We start from the raw sequence: 18,569 nt of genomic DNA, 5'->3' as shown, positions 1-18,569 counted from the left end.
AAACATTTAATTTATTTGCTTGATATTGCGTGTTATTTGTAACACATTTATCACCTATTGTTGTAAAGTGAGTGTTGAAATGATTTCAACCCCCAAAAAATCCCGTTTTAGACGTTTAAAAACTATTGTCGATAGTTATTATAACTTAAGATGCCATGAATACAACGGATTTATTTAGGCATCGGATTAACTTCTTATTATACATAATTTAACGTAATTCCGCATATTTTGTCTCAAGTATTTTGTAAGCCTTGGAAAAAATACCGTTTTAGAAGTTTTAACACTCAGTATCGTAATATATTATATAGATTCTATTAAAACAACGCCTTACGGTTTTATTTATGCATCGGATTAATTTAATTAGTCTTATTATACACAATTTAACGTAAATAGTCTTGTCAATGTGTCGCCTTTAATTGTTTATCAATTATGAATGTAACGAATCTGTGTAAATCGCCCTAAAATATTTTTGATAATTGGAAAATCCAAGCATGTTCTACCATGTTGGTTCTGTAAAAAGTAAAAGGTAGTGTTTAATCACGCAAAACGTACTCAATATATATATATATATGTCGGTTGTATGATGTAAGGAATGTTCTTTAAAAGGTTTGATGAATTAAGTCAACCGCTTATATATCTTCTTCGTAAACTTGATACGTCATCTTACATTACAAACAGTTAGACTATCATTTTCGTAAAATTTGACAGAGGACAAGAGCAGAATTTTCGGTGTGGAAGATTTTATAAGCTGTGAAGCCGGAACAGAACTATTTCGAATTCTATTGAAAATTCAAAAATTTGTGAAAATAGTTGCGAGAGATGACGACTAAAATGTGAACAAATTATTTATCATCTTATTTATAGTTACTGGATACAATTAAAATGGCATCAACATACATGAAACTTCGCATTGCACTGTTTGTGTTTTCTGCAATTGGACTAATTCTATTTATTGCGGCGTTTGCTCTTCCAAAATGGTCTTCTCACAAAGATGGAAACGATGGACTGTGGCAAACGTGTTATTTAAATGGTGGCGTTGCCACTTGTGCTGTGTGGCCGGACAATCTAAAATCTGGTGAGTGACTGGGAAAGATTCATGTTATTAATTGGGTTGTTTCTTGCGCACGGTTAAATCAACATGACTTTAAATTTTGAAAATTGTAAATTTTTGTATTCTTGTCTTTCATTTTTGCTAATTTCCTTTTTCTATATGCATTAGTGTGCCTTTTTGTTTGATTTTACGGGGATTAAGATTATAACACAATGTTGACTGCTCTACTCATATTTATGACATTTTTATGTCTGTTTGTTTTGTTCACACATCATTGTCAAATAATGTAATTTGATGCGACTGTCATACAAGTGACAGGTTTGGCTAGCTGTAAAACCAGGTTTTAATCCGACATTTTCTGCATAAGAAAGTGTCTGTACCAGAAATATGGCAGTTGTTATTCATTCTATTTCTATTTTGCCATTTGAATAGGAACTTTCCGTTTTTCTATTTTCCTCCGAGTTGAGTATTTTTGTGATTTTTACTTTTTAAATACTAAAAAAAAAATCCGTTTCGAATTCATGTCCCTAAAATCGTTGATTCTAGATAACCCAGAATGGTCTGCATAATTATCAGTTCATTATTTAAGTTCCATGGTTTCACTTTCTGATTTTGATGCATGTTTAAAAGTTTATGAACCACCAGTAAATAACACTTATCATTAAATAATCTTTGGTGGGGAAGCTCACATAATCTTATCCTCCATATCATCTTAGAAACACACCCCTCCCATCCACCCACCCAATGATACATGAAATCAAATTTGTCTGATTATTGAAGTGGAAAACTTCTCTCAGTGAAGATGATGATCTACTAAAAAACGATGAAATTTATTCTGTTGACAAAAATTAAAATGGTATATAAGTACCCAATTCAGTTTCGATCATATATTAGCCAACTAGTCCTTAGTTTTGATGAGAAGAAAATTTTTTAAAAACTTGTAATGGATCTGGTAAAAAACTGATAGCGCTATTCCGGCGACAATAATTAATATGGATAGTTTTAGATTTTCTGATTATAAAAATTATTCAACGGTTTAATCAAATGAATTCTCTATTCAAATTTGAAGAAGACCTGTAGAAAATGATGATTCATAGATATTAGTCCAGATAATCATGCCGTCTGCTGTGGGTATTTTTCGATTTTGGTTTTTTTTTTATCCCACAGGCGTCCCAGAAAAAGAAAAAAAAATAGCCTTGCCAGACGTCATAATTATTTGGACTACATAGATATAAGAAGATGTGGTATTAAGTGTCAATGAGACAACTCTCCATCCAACTCACAATTTGTAAAAGTGAACCATTATAGCAGTCAGTCTAGAATTTGTTTCGTACAATAGACAAGTGTGTACTTATAACTTGATTTTGTATTTTTATATTTCAGCTGACCACAAGGTCACTCAGATTCTGTCATGTCTGGGATTGTCTTTCTTCATTTTGTTTGTGGTGATGGCTGCGTTGACCATATTCTGGACAAATCATTGGAAGAAGGCGAGAGCAATCAAATATACAACAGTCGTTTTGGCTGTTTTAGCAGGTAAGGAACAATAGAATATACAAAAGAGGGACAAAAGATACCAGAGGGACAATCAAACTCATAGATTGAAAATAAACTGACAACGCCATGGCTAAAAATGAAAAAGACAAACAGACAAATAACTGTACACAAGACACAACATAGAAAACTCAAGACTAAGCAACACGAAGCCAACCAAAAACTGGGTGTAATCTACAACAGTCGACTAGGCGGTGTTAGCAGGTAACGGGAACAAACTTGTTAACGATTTTTTGTGCCTGTTCCAAGTCAGGAACCTCTAGCAATGTGTTTTATTAATTTGTTACATTTGTATGTCTTCAGTGTTTAGTCTGGCGTACATTTCTCTGAACTAGTTTACATTATCGTTTTATGCCATAATATTGTTAAATGCTATAAAAAAAAATGCCTGGAGCTATGATAATGCGAATTTAATAAAAGTTTGTCGAACTTTATCATGACCCTAGTGTGAAATATATTCAGTGAGAATTGTCCCGTCCTCTTTTGAAATGTTAGATTTTGTTAGGGAAGGAATAATGATCTATAAAACTCATCAAATATAGAAGGATACAGGCATGCTTTTCGTCTACAAAAGACTTGTCAGTTCCCTTTAAATAATCATTGGAAGGTAAATCAAATATAATGTGTAACATTTGCATGAAAATATAATTAGGTACATGTATGTCAAGAATATAGATCATGATGGGGGTAGAAATGTTATCTCGCTTAACTGCAAAAATAAAAGTGAAACTTATGCGAGAACACCATTAAATTGTCAATTCATTTAAAGTAATGAATTTTCTTTTTAATTTTCCAATACGTTTATTTGTATTTTCAACTACCGTATAGAAAACATTTCTCCACACAACTGTTTGAATACAATAATTTAATTAGAACGAGGACAATACAACAATACATTTGAATAAATAATGACTTAAATGGTCAATATAAATTAACGATTTCCATAACAAAAACTAATTCTCTTGTCGGTATTTAATGTCACTAATAAAGCAGTAGGTAATCAAAGTGAATTATTAATTCGGAGGCATAAACTATTAAAATAGCAATCAATTATAAAGGCCCGAGAACACAGTTATTTCGTAATGCATTTCTTTTAGACAATAAATGAAAATAAAAAAACATAGCACCCGCGCTTTTAAATGATTTTTTTAACAGTGGAGTGTACTACTTTTGGAACAAATTATATCAAAATTATGGAAACATTATCAGCAGTAACTCAGAATATGGACAAGTTCATGTTACGGGGTCTTCAAGTTGATGTCTTTTGACAGCTTCAGACGTTCTGATGTTTTACCTTTTTCAGCTGGACCAAAATCAGTACTTTACTTTAATTTTTTTTTGACTAAAATTTTGTTGCAGTGTTATTTCATAACCGTACTTGTTATTTGAGGCATAACACATGACGAAATAAATTTTAAAATGTAATACTAGTAAACAAAATTGCAATTAATATACTGTCCACAGTAAGAACTATATTATTAACATAGTTTTAACCTGAAGCAAAATCAAACAGAAACCTTAAAAAAACTAGGGTTGTCATGTTCACTACATGTGGTTTTATATTCTTCTTTTGGGGGTGCCAGGTTTCACAAAACGTAATTTACTGTCAGAGTTATCGTTTTTTCCCCCTCTAAAATTACGATTGATAACAATTGATTTTTTCTTTCTATTACAGTTATTTTTGCGTTTGCATGTCTGATGATTTATAAGAAGGACAAGGAGTCCGGGAACAGCACCATAGCTATTGGATGGTATCTAGCCTTGGTTGGTGCCGTCATTGCAGTAATAACTATTCCATTTTATTTCGTCGATGCCTGCAGAACGGTAGAACCGAAGAAACAAGATAAGGAAAAACTGTTTCAAAATATTGGTATCCCGCCGATGCCAGCTCCAACCAAATTTCCAATCAAAGGGGAAACAGATTCGTTTAATCCGATAAATAGTTCATTTGATCCTAAAAATAGTAGGAGACCACCTTTACTGAACCAACTAAGAAAACAACACACAACATTCATTCATCCGCCACCAAAACCAGCGACTAAAAAATTAACAAAGAAAGAAATAAAAACTTTCCCTTTACCGCCATCTAATACAAAAATAAATTTGTTTGATAAATCTGAAATTGAGGATCACCCTTCTCCGGTTCCGCCTCAAGTGATCCAAACAAGTTCCACCCCAGACGGTGCCAAAAAGGACTACGATACGGCCAGTACTAAAAGTACTTCTATAGGAACAATGTCGCCTGTCCAAAACGAGGCAGACAATAGTCCACCTAATCACAGTGTATTTAAATTCCACAAAACAAAGACGGTTCATAAAAACGGCAAAACAATGTTGAAAATTCAAAGTCAAAATGATACTGAACGACTCCCACCTGTCATGATGGTCATGCCTGGTGAAGATGAAAATGGCGACGATATTGACGAGGTTTCACTAGAGGGCGGAATAAGTGGCGTGAAAACACAAAACTCTCAATGGGACCAAGAACAAGCAAGACGGAAATTTGGCGCGTATTTTGCAGATATGAATGCTGGTGAAAATACGCTCGTAGAAGGGAAAACTTCAAAACTCCTGGGCAAATTTAAGAAAAAGATAAATTCCTTATCTGAAAAACAAACAAAACCCATGAAAGGAAGAGTAAATGATGTTGTCGATATATATGCGGACGAACACAATAAAGAAGCTGCAAAAGAAAAACCCAAAACAAAGAAAAAATCTAAAAAGAAACAAAAACTGAAGCGACCGATTTCATCATCCTCTTCTGCATCAGCTATAAATCCTGACATTGAAACGTGTGTTAATACCTACACTAGAGAAAGCAGTAATGTAACCCAGGACGGACTGACAATACATAACGAACTTGACGAAGAGGATGTTTAAACTTTGGTGTAATTCATGAAGGACTGGCACTGCACACTGAACTAGATGGAGAGGAGATATTTGTTAATGAGAAAACAAGTTTCTATTTATAAACATGATAAATAAAATGTCGGTTCGTTAGTTTTCAGATGACTCGCTTCCTCATTATTGCAGAGATTTGATATCTTAGTGCTTGTTAATTTATTTTTTAATTACTCTTGGGTAAAATGTGGTATCAATACTAAGTAAAATACTATTTATAAACTGTTTATGTAAGAAACCGTCCACAAATTTACACGTTTGTTATAATGTTATGTACGAAGCAGATTTTTTGTTGATCAATAAAAATAATTGTTACACGTTATTGTCCGTTTTGCATCCTTCGCCCTTCTTTTCCAATATGCCCTGTAACCCTCTCAGCTTTAAGCCGTTATTTGATCTATTATACTGTTATAAAAACGAGATTTATACTAATACATCGGAAATAAGGCTGCAGGTATACAATATTGGCACAACTTCATGCTCACTTTCAGACTGTGAGGACTTTTTTAGACTGTGTACAGAAATAAAGTCCAGCTAGTCCAGTCCTAGTCTAAGTGACTTCTATTCATTATTTGTTGTTGTAAAAAAATGAAAATAAGTCACTGAGGCTAGGTCTGAACTAAAGTCAAGCATGTTGATTGCTGATCTAGAAAACAATTTCTTTAAAGTGAATGACCCTTCTCGTTCCGTACCTTATTAGCACTATGGACAAAAAGAGTAAAACGTCAACAAACTACAACTCTAAAGTATCTCACAGAGTTCCATCATATATCTCATCAATGATTCAGTCATCCTTGTCATCAAGGTTTTTTTGTAAACAAGTGTATTTTACGCATGGTCAATAATTTACAAATAACATATCATTATTTGAAAACACCAGTGACGTGAGTCAATTAAAAAATAAAATAAACAATTTTTTTCAAGCAATAACACAGAATTAATTATATGATTTATTCTAAACTACACATTCAAAACAACTGTATATGGATGAAATATTACAAATTAGGTAAAGCTATGTGGTTCCATGGTTCATTGACTATGGGAAGATCAATAGGGCTAATAGGATTGATTTAAGTACCATGTTAGAAAGTCAATATTTTTTTCTAAATTTCCATTTGCGTTGGTAGATTTCAATGATGACACTACAAAAATAAGATACAATACAAATAAATGATTTTATGATAAAGTTATGTGCTGTGGTATAAACAAAAATGCTTACATTTGAAATAACGATCCCATAACAACCCATAAAGGACCATCCTCACACATTTTTGTTTTTTAACTTGCCATAAAGTTGCCTTTAACTATGAGTCGTTTATTTTTTACTCTGAATTAACTTGGATTCACACCGTTCTAATAAATATTTTCCTGGTATGAACATTTTTGCTAAAACTAGAAATACAAAAATAGTAAAAAAATTACATAATTTATAAAATTACTCAAAGTAAATAACCTTTAATTTTAACATATCTAATGTGTGGTCATCACAATAACGACACAAGACATTAAATAATTTGAGCTATCGAAATAAAATAAACTCGTAATCATTAGTTTTGGCTATACGCTATAATAACACAGACAGAATGATGATAAAGAAAAGAAAAATAAATTGAAACATTTAACAATTTAAACAAGAAAGTTAGATTTTATAAAAGTTTGGCATATATTTCAAAGCAACAATATGGATACCATTAACAAAATCAAATGCAACGTACAGCCGTACTGAATGGTGTATATATAAAGACAATACTAAATAATTACAAACATACCACAGTTAAATAACCTAAAACAAAATACACAGAAATAAGCACAAACATAACACAAAGAAAAGTCACAAACATATCACAGTTAAATAACATAAAACAAAATACACAGAAATAAGCACAAACATAACACACAGAAAAGTCACAAACATACCACAGTTAAATAATCTAAAACAAAATACACAGAAATAATCACAAACATAACACAAAGAAAAGTCACAAACATACCACAGTTAAATAATCTAAAACAAAATACACAGAAATAAGCACAAACATAACACAAAGAAAAGTCACAAACATACCACATTTAAATAACATAAAACAAAATACACAGAAATAATCACAAACATAACACATAGAAAAGTCACAAACATAACACAGTTAAATAATCTAAAACAAAATACACAGAAATAAGCACAAACATAACACAAAGAAAAGTCACAAACATACCACAGTTAAATAACCTAAAACAATATACACAGAAATAATCACAAACATAACACACAGAAAAGTCACAAACATACCACAGTTAAATAATCTAAAACAAAATACACAGAAATAATCACAAACATAACACACTGAAAAGTCACTAACATACCACAGTTAAATAACCTAAAACAAAATATACAGAAATAATCACAAACATAACACATAGAAAAGTCACAAACATACCACAGTTAAATAATCTAAAACAAAATACACAGAAATAATCACAAACATAACACACAGAAAAGTCACTAACATACCACAGTTAAATAATCTAAAACAAAATACACAGAAATAAGCACAAACATAACACATAGAAAAGTCACAAACATAACACACAGAAATAATCACAAACATAACACATAGAAAAGTCACAAACATAACACACAGAAATAATCACAAACATAACACATAGAAAAGTCACAAACATACCACAGTTAAATAACATAAAACAAAATACACAGAAATAATCACAAACGTAACACATAGAAAAGTCACAAACATAACACACAGAAATAATCACAAACATAACACATAGAAAAAGTCACAAACATAACATATAGAAAAGTCACAAACATACCACAGTTAAATAACCTAAAACAAAATACACAGAAATAATCACAAACATAACACATAGAAAAGTCACAAACATACCACAGTTAAACAACATAAAACAAAATACACAGAAATAATCACAAACATAACACATAGAAAAGTCACAAACATAACACACAGAAATAATCACAAACATAACACATAGAAAAGTCACAAACATAACACACAGAAATAATCACAAACATAACACATAGAAATAATCACAGACATAACACACAGAAAAGTCACAAACATACCAAACTAAAATAGTCACAACCATACCACAGAGAAAAAGTCACAAACATACCAAACTAAAATAGTCACAACCATACCACAGAGAAAAAGTCACAAACATACCACACTAAAATAGTCACAACCATACCACAAAGAAAAAGTAACAAACATACCACACTAAAATAGTCACAACCATACCACAGAGAAAAAGTCACAAATATACCACAGAGAAAAAGTCACAAACATACCACACTGAAATAATCTCAAACATACCATACATATATAATAAAAAAAATACCACACCCAAATAATCACAAACATACCACACTGAAATAGTCACAAACGTACCACACTTGTCACAAATAAATCACATTGACATAGTCACAAACAAACCACATTTACATGGCGACAAACAAATCACAATGAAATTAATAGCACAATTATACTACACTGAAATAAATATACAGACAACACTGACACAATACCATGCAAACAACAATGACATTACAGATTCAGTATGCAGACTCTTCTGACATAATCAATTACAGATGAAACACTCACTGACTGGAATAATTAATGGCAGCACTTAGTACATACAACACAGACATAATTTCGAGACAGACAAAACCGAAATAACAGCGCACAGAAAAAAAACACTACATATATTTCACATATTTCAATTCACAACACTGAAATACTATATTACAATACAGAAATATATAGATTTGAGGTTATACACATAATCTTAACAGTCAGTGATTGCGATTAATTTGACATAAGAAGACGTACCGTTTTCTGAGAATTTCGAGAGCTGAAAGGGGTGATTTTAAAAAAGGAAAATAACAGCGGTAATTTTTAAATTTAACCTGAAATATTAATGAAAATGATGACTTCTACATTTCAATTCTTGTGTTGTCTTGGTTTTTTCTTCATCTATGAATTGAGGTTTTCTCTTTTTTTTTCTCTCTCTGTTAAAAGTGTTTACATGCAAGTTAACAATCTGGACCAAAATCTCGTATCCGAAGTTGTGATGGTTAACAGGAACTGTATAAAGAAAACAAAATATTGAAAAATAAGATTAGAAAAATTCGGACTACATGTAGTTAAAAAAAATGACTGAGAAACAACTAACACGTAAAAAAGAACAAAACTGTAACTAAATGAATCACTTATAAATGGATCATAAACCAGCTAGAAATATATATAAAATACACTCCTCGTTTATTATCCTATACCTGTAGTCAATGTATAGTCTTGTTTATATCTAGGGTTGTTGTATCATTAAATAACACCTTAGCAATCTACAATGCTTCAATGGCTGACTGACTTCCAATCTAATTGACAGAGTTCAATGGAAATTATAATATAAATTGTACCACATTTCATTTTAATTTTTTGTATTAAACATGGGAATACCTGTTTATGTAATTGATCCTACATTGGGTGAAAGTTCGTATGCAAAAATCATCATCGATTGAAAAGAATACATTGAATCTTATATCATAAAGTCAACAGTTTTTTTCTATCTGTATACAAATGGATTTCCATGCATTTAAAATGCCAAATCATTTAAATGTTTTAATAATATTTTAATAACAGCGCACAGAAAAAAAACACTACATATATTTCAATTTACAACACTGAAATACTATATTACAATACAGAAATAGATTTGAGGTTATACACATAATCTTAACAGTCAGTGATTGCGATTAATTTGACATAAGAAAACGTACCGTTTTTTGAGAATTTCGTGAGCTAAAAGGGGTGATTTTAAAAAGGAAAATAACAGCGGTAATTTTTAAATTTAGCCTGAAATATTAATGAAAAAGATGACTTCTACATTTCAATCCTTGTGTTGTCTGGTTTTTCTTTTTCTTCTATGAATTGAGATTTTCTCTGGGTTTCTTCTCTGTTAAAAGTGTTTACATGCAAGTTAACAGTTTGGACCAAAATCTCGTATCGGAATATGATGGTTAACAGGAATTGTATAAAGAAAACAAAATATTGAAAAATAAGATTAGAAAAATTCGGACTACATGTAGTTAAAAAAATGGCTGAGAAACAACTAACACGTAAAAAAGAACAAAACTGTAACTAAATGAATCACTTATAAATGGATCATAAACCAGCTAGAAATATATATATATATAAAATACACTCCTCGTTTATTATCCTATACCTGTAGTCAATGTATAGTCTTGTTTATATCTAGGGTTGTTGTATCATTAAATAACACCTCAGCAATCTACAATGCTTCAATGGCTGACTGACTTCCAATCTAATTGACACAGTTCAATAGAAATTATAATATAAATTGTATCACATTTCATTTTACTTTTTTTATATTAAACATGGGAATACCTGTTTATGTAATTGATCTTACATTGGGTGAAAGTTCGTATGCAAAAAATCATCATTCATTTGATTGAAAAGAATACATTGAATCTTATATCATAAAGTCAACAGTTTTTTTCTATCTGTATACAAATGCATTTCCATGCATTTCCATGCATTTAAAATGCCAAATTATTTAAATGTTTTAATAATGTTTTAATAAATGTTTCAATGTATAAAAAAGATTGAAGGTACGCATCTAAAATTAGTTCTATTATGACGTCCTTATTACGCTTTGTAAACAAAGCCGTGTTCTAATGAGCACAAAATATGTTTGACACATGCGCACGAACTTACTGTTTATATTAACGTTATTTCCATCGTTATCCTTTAAAATATATACCTTGAAGCAGCTGACATAAACTATTATTATATTTTTTTATGAAACAACATGTATTTACCCTGCTCGTAGCTTTTAAACATGAAATGCAATGCACAGACTCCTCGAGGAGGAAACGGGAACAGCCAAACATTTTAACGGTAATTTCGTACGCTTCGACCTATACAAACTACTGTATTTGTCCTATTAGAATCGAAATAATTCCTTCATGTCATGCTCTATGCTCCTTTTAACATGGGTAGGCATTATATTTGACCACATTTTACACCTCGCTAACGCTCAGTGTAAAATATCGACAAATATAATGCCTACCCATGTTAAAATGAGCATAGAGCATGACATGACGGAATTATTTCTTAATTTAAATAAAGGCAACAGTAGTATACCGCTGTTCAAAACTCATAAATCTATGGACAAAAAACAAAATGGGTAACAAACTAAAACTGAGGGAAACGTAATAAATATTAGAGGAGAACAACGACACAACATTAAAATGTAACACACACAGCAACGGACTAAGCATTAGACAAAATCCGATGGGAATAACCAATATAACATCAAAACCAAATACATGAATTTGGGATAGAAAAGTACCGTGACACGTCTTATAGTAATGTGAATTCACACTCAAATATAGGAGAAAACAAACGACACAACGGAAACACAACGTAAAAATGTTACACACACAGAAACGAACTATGATATAACAATGGCCATTTTGCTGACTTGGTACAGGACATTTTTAAAGAAAAAAATGGTGGGTTGAACCTGGTTTTGTGGCATGCCAAACCTCGCACTTTGATGGCTTTGTTAAATATAACATTAAAATGACAACATAATAATACAGGACTACAATACAAATACATAGCAGAACGTATTTGGCAAAGAAACACATGAATATAGATAACAAAAGGCATCAGGTTTAAAATTCATTACGTCAAAAACGCGCCTCGTACAAACAAGACTTACCAGTGACGCCCAGATATAAAAGTTCGGAAGTCAAAGAAAGGTTCAAAGTAGTACAGCTCTAAGGATCAAAAGTTGAAAAAGGTTGTGCCAAATACGGCTAGGGTTTTTTGCTTGTGATAAGAACATCCTTATTATATAGAATAATTTATGCTATTGCAAAGATAAAAGATTTACATGATAAAACTGACGTCCTTAACTAATTACAAAAAACAAAAACCGGAATACATAATACATTGAAGACCAACACAGAAAATAGACACACCCGACTCAGTAAACCACCGGTAGATAATTTTCGATAGGGATTGCGTACGCTATTAAGCACGGAAACGTGTCATACTTCAGTCCAATTATTGTGATTAAGATTTTGTTTGTAAATTTATTAAAAGAGAGGCGAAAGATATGAAAGGGACATTCAAACTCATAGTCAAAAATAAACGGACAACGCCATATCTAAAACAGAAAAATACCAACAGACAAACAATAGTGCACAAAACACAACATAGAAAAGATACTTCATAGCGGTCACCTAACTCGTGATTGCATCGGTAAAATTAACGAAGGTAGGATGAAATCAAGAAAAGATTGCGAAATCAAATTCATTTTTTTTTCTTTGATAATATCTTCTCTGTTACTTTTTTAAATACATCTTCTCTTCGTTTACAAAAAATGTTACCGTACTATTTTTCTCAAAATGTCACCAAAAAAGACTGAAAATTGTAGTTTAATAATAATTATTGGTTTGTCGGAATTCAAACACCTTTCTTATTTGAATGTAAACTTTGATAAAATGAACGTAATTTAATTGACAAGGTTTTATGGAATTGTAAAAAAAAAAAAACTTTTTATATTTTGAGTTATGCCGCTTTGTTCAACGCCTATACACTAGACCTTTTCATAATATATCACCCTTATCTTGTTTAAACGTATTTCACTTGTCCTCTTTAGGAATCTGTAACAATGAGTAACCATAACATGATAGCTGCACGTACACATGGCAGGACTTTCAAAACAGACAACAAGAACTGTCTACAACTATAAGAAAGCTAACTGGGGAAAAGCAAAACAGCAAATGTCAGAGATCAGCAATTCTCTCCTCTCAGAAGATATTAAATCATCACCTGAGGAAGAGAATTACAAACAGTTTTTAAAAATATCTGTTTTTGAAATTATGACCAAATGGATACCAAAGAAAACATTAAAAAAGATACTAGATGTGCCATTGATTTCAAATAAATTGAAATAAATTGAAATAATGATCAGAAAAAAGAACGACTGTTTAAACAAGCACTTAAAAAAAAGCCAGCAAAGAAGTTGTAAATTTCTGACATTCAGAAAGACTCTTTGTAATTATCTTCATTCATTTTACCATAAATACATGAATAGTATGTTGGTTCCTGAAAAAAAGCAACAACTAAATCTTTTTGGAAATATATGAAATCAAGGAAGAAGAATACAGTTGGAACTATGAAAGCTGAAGATAAAATAACTGAAACACCAAACGAGTAGGCAGATATGTAAAACAACCAATGTGTATATATCATTACCGACAAGAATTTTCGTCAAATTCCAGACAAAGGTCCACATCCTAAAAAACATACGAACAACATTCAAATTACAGACAAAGGAGTGAACAAATGCATAGAACGCATTAACGAAAGGAAAGCCTGAGGTCCAAATAAAATAACTATCCTCAAAGAAACTGCATAGGCTATGTCACCAATACTTTCCAGATATATACCCACCGTTTTTAGATACTTGATATATACAAAAAGACTTGGATAATACCATCGTTGTTCCAATTTTGAAGAAAAGCTACATATCTAAGCCTGCAAACTACCAACCAGTATTTCATACAGCAGTCATATCTGATATACTAGAACGCATCATAGTATCCTAGATGATGGACCACCTAGATGGACAGAATACCCTATTGTACAAATGATGTTTTAGTAATTTCAATCCTTGTGCTGTCTGGTTTATTTTATGATTAATTAGTTTCTTCTCTGTTAAAAGTGTTTAAGCAATAGCTGACATTTTGGATCAAAATCACTTATTTGAAGTAGTGACGGTTTAATAAGAACTAATATAAAGTAAAACAAAATATTGAAAATCATGAAAATCAGAAAAATTTAGGACTACGTATTTTAAAAAAAATGGCTGAGAAACAACCAGCACAGAAAAGCACAAACAAATACAAAAGTTACTGAAAACTGGATGGATCGCATAATTAATGAACCATAAACCAACAAGAAAAATATATGAAAATACCCCCTCCCCCCTTTATTATCATATACATGTAGTCCTGTTATATTTAGCGTTGTCGTAATCCATGCCTTCAACCATCATATTTAAAAATAACATCTTATAAATCTTCAATGGATGACTAACTTCCAATTTCATTGACACAGTTCAATGGAAGTAATAATATGAATTGTATCACATTTTTTAAAACTGTTCAAATTCTTTTAATTTGTCAAACAGGGAAATAAAATTGAGAATGGAAATGGGGAATGTGTCAAAGAGACAACAACTCGACCATAGAACAGACAACAACAGAAGGTCACCAATAGATTTTCAATGCAGCGAGATATCTATTTATGTAATTGATCCTAGTAACTAGGTAAAAGTTTGTATGCAAACATCATGAAAAAATACATTGGATCTTTTATCATAAAGTAAACATCTTTTTCCATGTGTATAAAACTGCATTTCAGTCATGTATTTGTTTTTCGTTTGAATTGTTTTATATTTGCCATTTCGGGGCCTTAAATTTATAAGATGACTATGCGGTATGGGCTTTGCTCATTGTTGAAATCCTTACGGCCTTGTTAATGTTATGTTGTCTCTTGTGGAGAGTTGTCTCATTGGCAAGCATATCATATCTTCTCTTTTATATTCGAAATTGATATAGCATTGTATAAACATTTTTAAGTATAAACAATATTTAAAGTACATATCTAAATTTAATTAAATCCACCGGTAGAGAATTGGGGATAATTAGCTATCTGATTTAATTCTAATCACGAAAAGGTGTCATAATTCAAGGCAAGTGTGGTATAGATTTTGATTGAAAAATTATTAAAAGAGAGAAGAAAGATACCAAAGGGAAATTCAAACTCAAAAGTCGAAAATAAACTGACAATGCCATGGCCCAAAAAGAAAAAGACAAACAGACAAACAATAGTACACAAAACACAACATAAAAAAACTTAAGTCTGAGCAACACAACCCCCACCAAAACTTTGGGTGATATCAAGTGTTCCAGAAGGATGAGCAGACCCTTCTGCACTTGTGATACCCGAGTTCATGTTAGTACAAACCCGGTTATAAGTCAAATTTGGTAGGCCACATTCGATAAGGTGGTGGGATTGTAGTAACGACATTAGGTACATATCCGCTATTATATATGTGAACGAACATTTCATCAAGGTCAGCTTAATCGTGATTGCGTCCATAAAGTTTATGAAGCATATCTTCCCTGTTACTCCTTTCAAAACAATTTCTTCCTTCGTTTAAAAAATGTTACCGCACTAATTTTAAAATGTCAACTAACAAAGACTGAAAATAGTATTATAATATAAATGACTGGATTATCGGAATTTCAATACATTAATGATTTCTTATTTGAATGTAAATGAACGTAAACATAAGTTTTACAAGGCCTTATGTAAAAACTTTTTAGATTTTGAGTTATGCCGCTTTGTTCGACGTCTATATACTAGACTTTTTCATAATATATATCCCTTGTCAAAAGTATTTCACTTGCCCTCTACAGGAATGAGTGACCAACCAAGACATGTTAGTTGTACGGGCTCATGTCAGGCCATCTAGGCCAATTAAATGTCTACAACAACAGGAGAGCTAACTGGGAAAAACCAGAAGAACAATATCTGAGATCAACAATTCTTTCATGGCGGAAGATAGAAGTCCATCATCTGTGAAAGAGAATTTGACATATTTTTTTTTAAACTATCAAGGTATGAATCAAGATGCAACATGGATGTACGACTGTACAAAACAAGCACTTAAGAAAGGAAAACCTGTTATTTCAGAAGCTCAGAAAGACTCTCGGAAAAAAAACTTTATGCATCTTACCATAAATACCTGAATAGCTTGTTAGATCCAGAAAACCTTTAGAAATACGTCAAATCCGGGAAACATATTACAATGAGCATTGAAACACTGAAAACGAAAAAAGCCGAAACACCAAACAAGAAGGTAGATATCCTAAAAAAACAATTTGTATCTGTGTTTACACACAAAATTGATAATCAAATTCCAGATAAGGGTCCATATTCTTACAAACCCATGAACAACATTCAAATTACAGACAAAGGAGTGAAAAGTGCATAGGACGCCTAAACAAAAAGAAAGCCTGTGGTCTAGATACAATATGGTCACAATCCTCAAAGAAACAGTAAATGCTTCAACACCAATACTATCCTAATATATTCCATCAGTTTTTAGATATTGGAGATGTACCCCAAGACGGGAAAATGCAAACATTGTTCCAATTTTCAAGAAAAGTGACAGATCTAAGCCTACAAACAATCGACCGGTATCTCTTACAGCAGTCATATCAAATATGCTAGAACACATTATATAGTATTTCAGATATTAATGGACACCTAGATGGACAGAATATTCTACTTGGCAAACAACATGGTTTCAGTGGAAAGAGATCCTATGAAACACGGCTACTGGTAACAACAGACGACATAACAGGTCACCTAAAACAAAAACAAGTTGAAATGGTAATATTAGACTTCTCAAAAGCGTTTGACAGAGCTTTCAACGCCAGATTGTCAAAACAATCCATCATAACGGAATCCAGGTCAGCACACGAAGATGGATAGAAAGTTTCCTGAAAGACCACAACAGGTTTTAGTAGATAAAGCTGTATCATTTTCTGCACCAGTAGCATCATGTGTTCCACAGGGGACAGAGATAGGAACCACACTTTTATTGATATACACCAACTACCTCACTGATGGAAAAGTATATAAATAACACAAAGCTGAGAGGGTGGTATAGTGCATATTGTTACCCCGAGAAAACACTGTCAACCGAGGCGATACCAATCTGCTCTATCACCCTCTCAGCTATGTGTTCTTCGATTTATAATACTGAATAACATTTCGTTATTGTCTTTTACAGTTGGATTTTAAATAAAAGCTTTTTTACTTTGAAGCAAGACTGGATTTGGAATCAGCAGATTCCTAATATAAAAAAGAAGATGTTGTATGATTGCCAATGAGTCAACTATCCACAAAAGACCAAAATGACACAGACATTAACAACTATAGGTCACCGTACGGCCTTCAATAATGAGCAAAGCCCATACCACATAGTCAGCTATAATAGGCCCCGATCAGACAATGTAAAACAATTCAAACGAGAAAACTAACGGCCTTATTTATGTAAAAAAATTAACGAAAAATTCCTAAGACTGTTTGGACGCCTGAAAAAGAGAGGCGAAATGTACCAAAGAAAAACTATTACGGCGATAATTAGCCGACAACGGCATGGCTAAAAAAGTAAATGACAAACAAACAATAGTACACAAAACACAACATAGAAAACTACTGACGGAGCAACACAAACGCCACAAAAAAACTGCGGTGGTCTCAGGTGTTCTGCAATGGTAAGCAGATCCTGCTCCACATGTGAGATCCGTCGTGATGCTTATGTTAGTACAAACCTGGGGATTAATCTAATTTGGCAGGTGGCATTTAGGGAAAAGGGACGGGATTGGTGTTCTGATTTTAGGAATATATCCGCTATCCTCTGTGAAACGGATACTCCGTAACGGTCAATCAACTCGTGGTGGCGTCAGTAAAATTTACGAAAGGATAATTTCAACTTCATCATTTGGAAATTTTTGTTTTATATCTTCCTTGTGAGCAGCAAGGAAATCATGAAAGGAAATACAGGCAATGGGATATCGTATCATCTCGGAGATATATACTCTGTATGCAGGAGCGGCTGGAATGTTGCTTCATAGAAATGGAAAGTTCCCAATTGGGAAGCTGAAATAATCACTTTTGTCGTAAAATTTTGACTTTAACCACCCTCATTGTGAATTTCTAGATGCAAGTCAAGGTATGAGGCAGACTTATTTGTATCTGATGCATCCTCAAGTTCAATGTTCAAAATAGTCACCAAATTTTGAATTATATAGTGAGAGAGCATCATCTTTATAGCAGAAAGTAAAGTTAAAGGATACTGTTCATGAAATGTTTGCATGACGTCAGCCTCACATGAATAAAAAACAAGTCGA

The 18,569-nt window shown here is 32.1% G+C and overlaps 1 long non-coding RNA gene across 1 annotated transcript; it reads left to right on the top strand.

Annotated features, from left to right (window-relative positions):
- The first annotated feature begins 451 nt into the window (after positions 1-451).
- LOC143062643 (uncharacterized) lies at positions 452-5,823 on the top strand. Its single transcript, XR_012974802.1, has 3 exons — positions 452-1,075; positions 2,435-2,587; positions 4,281-5,823. It is a non-coding gene; the product is annotated as an uncharacterized LOC143062643 (long non-coding RNA).
- The last annotated feature ends 12,746 nt before the right edge of the window (positions 5,824-18,569 follow it).

Source organism: Mytilus galloprovincialis, chromosome 1 (assembly GCF_965363235.1).
Source record: "Mytilus galloprovincialis chromosome 1, xbMytGall1.hap1.1, whole genome shotgun sequence".
NCBI lineage: Eukaryota > Metazoa > Mollusca > Bivalvia > Mytilida > Mytilidae > Mytilus > Mytilus galloprovincialis.
Note: the sequence above shows the minus strand (reverse complement) of the source record. Positions and strands in the feature narration are given on the sequence as shown.